This window comes from Procambarus clarkii, chromosome 36 (genome assembly GCF_040958095.1).
Source record: "Procambarus clarkii isolate CNS0578487 chromosome 36, FALCON_Pclarkii_2.0, whole genome shotgun sequence".
Classification (NCBI taxonomy): domain Eukaryota; kingdom Metazoa; phylum Arthropoda; class Malacostraca; order Decapoda; family Cambaridae; genus Procambarus; species Procambarus clarkii.
In genome coordinates this window covers 17,028,279-17,034,370 of record NC_091185.1, presented here as the reverse complement: position 1 = coordinate 17,034,370, position 6,092 = coordinate 17,028,279, and the positions used below count along the sequence as shown (strand labels likewise).

Below are 6,092 nucleotides of genomic sequence, written 5' to 3'. Positions count from 1 at the left end.
AAAGGCATGGTTTTACCTGTCACAAGTGTGGCATCTATACTTATACTCACGAAATGAACGGTATGGTAAACAACATAGCTCAATTGCAATGCAATGTCACAATAACATTTAATAACAATAATAACAATAACATTTAAATATACTTTAAGATATAATCTAGAAGAAAATAAGAACATTGAAACGGTTCATGAACTCGATTTCAATAAAGGACACTATGGGGAACTTTGAAAAACAGTTAATGAGTATAATTAGACAGACTTGTTGCTAGGCAGAGGAGTAAATAATGAGATATATGGCAAATTTTGCAAAATATACGGCACACAAACATTCATACCCAAACAAAGCAAAATGCTAGGTAAGAACAAAGCAGTTGGCCCGTAGGGGAAAGGAGATACCCACAAGACTGGAATACAAGTCATTAACAAGCACACAAGTACTACACCACACAACAACCGCACTACTACCAGAACTGGACGAATCACTACCCAAACAACACATTGCACATCACTACCAAAACAACACAACACAACACAATAATGATGTAAACAATAAATTAAAAAAAATTCCACTTATTAATGTCAACCAACAAACTCCCACTAAACATAGAAAGGACCTACAACATCTTACTTGGGAGCAAATCAACAAATGCAATTCATCTACAGTTACACAATGTTAACATCAGAAATAAAAAAGATGGTAAGTTCCTTGGTCTATACTTAGATCTGCCCGAAACGCTATGAGTGCTAGTTGCTTTACAAGAATGTATAACTTCAAGTCATTGTACTCTCCCCCAATGTACCTTCTTGTATATAAAGAAAAAATAAATAAATAAACAAACACATAATAAATCAATACTTACTAAATTTTGACTATTATGTAGCAAAGAAGCAGGTCTACGGAAGGCTTTTCTGTTGAGTTCGAAGCCCAGATTACTCGTGGTCTCTGAAATAAGTTAAGATTATAAGTATAAAATTTATAAAACCAAATAATAAATCCGGTATTGCTCAATTTCAGATGCAGACGTACTGAATGATATATCAGACTGTCAGCATGGTATTCGATCTGGAAGGTCCAGTGTAACGAATTTACTTAGTTTCTATGATCGAGCCACAGAGATCTATAAAGAACTCTGATCAAGAAAGAGATCTAGGGGTGGTTTTAGATAGAAAACTATAACCTGAGGATCATATTAAGAACATTCTGCGAGGGGCCTATGCTACACTTTTTAACTTTAGAATTGCTTTTAAATACATAGGTCAAAAAGTTTTAAAAGTTTTAAAAATTTTTAAACCTCTCGTGTATCATGAGTGTGTTAAAGCTTCAGATGGTGCATTCAGATGAATATTACCTAGTTCCTTCATCTGGGAAGAATGAACACATATTGGTGCATTCGGATGATAAAAACTAACTACTGTAGTTCAATTGATCAACAGACTGTATATCATATGCAGACTGTATGTGGATCTGCGGGCCACTCCAAACAACAGCCTGGTGGACCAAGCTCCACCAGGCCTAAAGCACAAAGTGATATAGATGTGATAGAGAAACTAGGTTAAATGGAGGAGTAGGTCTGTATATTAAACAGCACCTGATGTGCACAGAGCTACTAAACTCAATGTGGTGGTAGAGTGGTGGGGGGGGGGGAAACATTGCAGAAAAAAACAAAAATACAATTTGGTCAACAAAACAGCATTGTTTAAAATAGAAGACATGGGTTGACATTTTGGGGGTAAGGTAGGTTACATTGAGTTAATTAGTTAGTACTTAGTTTTTATCTTAAACTGGTTGGGAGAGGTACAGTGTTGCTGTGCTGGTGAAAGAACACCTAAAGGTAAATTAAATAATGATTGCGAATCCACAAGAAGTTGACATAATAGTGCTAGAGATCTGCAATCAGGATGATAAACTTTCCTTAAAGAATTTGACAAACACTTGCTGATAGGACATGAAGTAAATGAAATGTATGTCAAATTTTGTGAAATATATGATAAAAGCACAACAAAATTTGTACCAAAGGAGAGATGCAGAACTAGGAAAAGGGGTTTGTTCAACAGAAATTGCGAGAGGGCCTGAGACCCAAACACACACAAATGGAATCAATATATAGCAAGAGGCCAAACCCCCAAACATACAAGCGTTGCAAAGATGCGAGAAACAGCAGCAGCATTAAGGAGAGGGACTTAAGGACCATAAATAAAGTGTGAAAATAAACTCGAGTAAATTTTTTTAACTACTCTCGACAGTGAAGAAAAACAAATATTCAGACGATTTGTGTTAGAATCATTAATCTTACACTTTCGGTCATATTCAACAACACAAATACATACACACACATTCCTGTTGCTGTAGCAAGTGAAGAATTACACACACAGATCACAATAACGTGATGCATCAAATGAACAAATCCACAAGGGCCGTGACGAGGATTCGAACCTGCGTCCGGGAGCATCCCAGACACTGCCTTAATCGACTGAGCTACAACAGGGTAAAAGGGTTGAAACCAAAGTTCTACTGAACTTACTGGATCCCATAGCCTCTCCGAGGCACAAACCAGGCTTTTACACAACCCCCCCCCCCCTGCACCCGAGCTCAATTGTCAAAAGTGAAAAATTGGGTTTGTCTTCCGAATGCACCATATCAGTAAATTTTTTAATAATCTTTTAAAAATAGTAAATGCCACTATTTTTGCAAAATTATTACGAGATCTATTATTCTATAGAATAATGCATATAAATGCATATATGCATATAAATACAAAACAAGTAAATGTAAATAATTTTACCTTGCACCTAGATCCACCAAGCCTGTATGGCGCGCGTTTCAGTACTTCGGAAATCTAGAACTATCTTGAATCTCTAATCTGCAATGAAACAATACATATTATTGCACTTACCAAAACATGGATGAATGTAGAAAATACAGAACTATTAGCTGAATATCAAATAAATGGATTTAATCTATTTCACACAGATAGATATATTAGATATTATATTATATTCCTTTCCTCCCTAGAATCTGAATGTAGCAGGTGCTCAATTGTCAAAAGTAAAAAATTTGGTTTATTTAACATACACGCCATAGACCGGCTTGGGAAAAAAAAAGTTCGTAAAACCCAGGGGCCATAGACCGGCTTGGGAAAAAAAGTTCGTAAAACCCAGGGGCCATAGACCGGCTATGAAAGAAAATTTGAGAAAACCCTGGGGCCATAGAACGGCTATTTAATCCCCTTGAACGGATAATCATCTGTATCAAACCTTATTACAGGTAAAACCAGTAGGCAGTCTACTGTATTTTATCAAACCGTTATTAGAATAATAGATCTTGTAATAATTTTGCAAAAATAGTGGCATTTACTATTTTTAAAAGATTATTAAAAAATTTACTGATATGGTGCATTCGAAAGACAAACCCAATTTTTCACTTTTGACAATTGAGCACCTGCTACATCCAGATTCTAGGGAGGAAAGGAAGGACGATCTTACTGGATCCCATAGCCTCTCCGAGGCACAAACCAGGCTTTTACACAACCCCCCCCCCCCCTGCACCCGAGCTTTTTAAAATAGTAAATGCCACTATTTTTGCAAAATTATTACGAGATCTATTATTCTAATAAGAGTTTGATAAAATACAAACCCTGGGGCCATAGAACGGCTATTTAATCCCCTTGAACGGACCTGTGCATGGGCCACTGAGGCATCGAAAAAAAACATACACCAGCTTGGGAAAAAAGCAAAATAGCCGGTCTATGGCCCGGCTGATGGCTGTGCATGGATGGCTAATGGCTGTTAGTTATGGAGCTAGGTTAGACTATGTATGTTTAAATCTCTGATTTAAACAGAGCCGGCTAATGGCTGTTAGTTATGGAGCTAGGTTAGACTATAGGCTAGGCTAGGTTAGAGCCAGTGTTCAGTCAAATAACTGAATTTATCAAATCTTATCCTTGTATAATATACAAGCTGATGTGAGATCCCTGTCTACAGGTGGACTGGAACTATTATCCAGTAGGCAGTCTACTGTATTTTATCAAACCCTTATTAGTATAATAGATCTCGTAATAATTTTGCAAAAATAATGGCATTTACTATTTTTAAAAGATTATTAAAAAATTTAGATATGGTGCATTCGGAAGACAAACCCAATTTTTCACTTTTGACAATTGAGCACCTGCTACATCCAGATTCTAGGGAGGAAAGGAAGGACGATCTTACTGGATCCCATAGCCTCTCCGAGGCACAAACCAGGCTTTTACACAACCCCCCCCCCCCTGCACCCGAGCTTTTTAAAATAGTAAATGCCACTATTTTTGCAAAATTATTACGAGATCTATTATTCTAATAAGAGTTTGATAAAATACAAACCCTGGGGCCATAGAACGGCTATTTAATCCCCTTGAACGGACCTGTGCATGGGCCACTGAGGCATCGAAAAAAAACATACACCGGCTTGGGAAAAAAGCAAAATAGCCGGTCTATGGCCCGGCTGATGGCTGTGCATGGATGGCTAATGGCTGTTAGTTATGGAGCTAGGTTAGACTATGTATGTTTAAATCTCTGATTTAAACAGAGCCGGCTAATGGCTGTTAGTTATGGAGCTAGGTTAGACTATAGGCTAGGCTAGGTTAGAGCCAGTGTTCAGTCAAATAACTGAATTTATCAAATCTTATCCTTGTATAATATACAAGCTGATGTGAGATCCCTGTCTACAGGTGGACTGGAACTATTATCCAGTAGGCAGTCTACTGTATTTTATCAAACCCTTATTAGTATAATAGATCTCGTAATAATTTTGCAAAAATAATGGCATTTACTATTTTTAAAAGATTATTAAAAAATTTAGATATGGTGCATTCGGAAGACAAACCCAATTTTTCACTTTTGACAATTGAGCACCTGCTACATCCAGATTCTAGGGAGGAAAGGAAGGACGATCTTACTGGATCCCATAGCCTCTCCGAGGCACAAACCAGGCTTTTACACAACCCCCCCCCCCCTGCACCCGAGCTTTTTAAAATAGTAAATGCCACTATTTTTGCAAAATTATTACGAGATCTATTATTCTAATAAGAGTTTGATAAAATACAAACCCTGGGGCCATAGAACGGCTATTTAATCCCCTTGAACGGACCTGTGCATGGGCCACTGAGGCATCGAAAAAAAACATACACCGGCTTGGGAAAAAAGCAAAATAGCCGGTCTATGGCCCGGCTGATGGCTGTGCATGGATGGCTAATGGCTAATGGCTGTTAGTTATGGAGCTAGGTTAGACTATGTATGTTTAAATCTCTGATTTAAACAGAGCCGGCTAATGGCTGTTAGTTATGGAGCTAGGTTAGACTATAGGCTAGGCTAGGTTAGAGCCAGTGTTCAGTCAAATAACTGAATTTATCAAATCTTATCCTTGTATAATATACAAGCTGATGTGAGATCCCTGTCTACAGGTGGACTGGAACTTCTATCAACTAATCCATACATCAAACCTGTCCCTTACAGCCCACAATCTATCATTAGGAAAACCATGTGAGAAATCTTTAAGGAATTCTGATAAAGAAAGAGATCTAGGGGTGGTTCTAAATAGAAAACTATCACCTGAGGACCACATAAAGAACATTGTGTGAGGAGCCTATGCCATGCATTCCAACTTCAACAGCATGTTGTGGGGTGCCGATATTGTGTGCCATCACATGTAAACCAACCAAGCCCACAAATACGTCAACATGGACCAGCATTACACCGTCTAACATACTCTGTCAGATGTAACAACTAAATTTGTGAATTCAAGACCTAATCTATTGCATAACACAGTGTTAGTACGAGAAAAACATTACTTACATTCGAAGCCGTGTTTTAAAATGGCGCGGACCTTGGTCTACTGACGCTCCACACTGTGTGTTCGTTTGCGTATGATGAACGTGTGACAATTTACTACAACAATTATTTAATTATTCTTATTCTTTATTTTACTATTTTTAGGGTACATGAAATTTCCAACTTATTTGCACACAATAATATAATTGCATTGTCATAACCTTTATATATTACGGAAAATACGATGACATGAACGAAGTCAAAGTGAAGTTGAAGTCAAAGTCATTC

The 6,092-nt window shown here is 37.5% G+C and overlaps 1 long non-coding RNA gene across 1 annotated transcript in view; it reads right to left on the bottom strand.

The window, feature by feature from the left end:
* LOC138371506 (uncharacterized) overlaps nt 1-5,854 on the bottom strand; it is a 6,634-nt gene extending 780 nt beyond the window's left edge. Inside the window, exons 1-2 of the long non-coding RNA XR_011230518.1 lie at nt 5,829-5,854; nt 2,783-2,860 (exon numbers count right to left, since the gene is read on the bottom strand). This is a non-coding gene — a long non-coding RNA (uncharacterized lncRNA). The remainder of the gene's footprint in view (nt 1-2,782; nt 2,861-5,828) is intronic.
* Nucleotides 5,855-6,092: the final 238 nt, after the last annotated feature.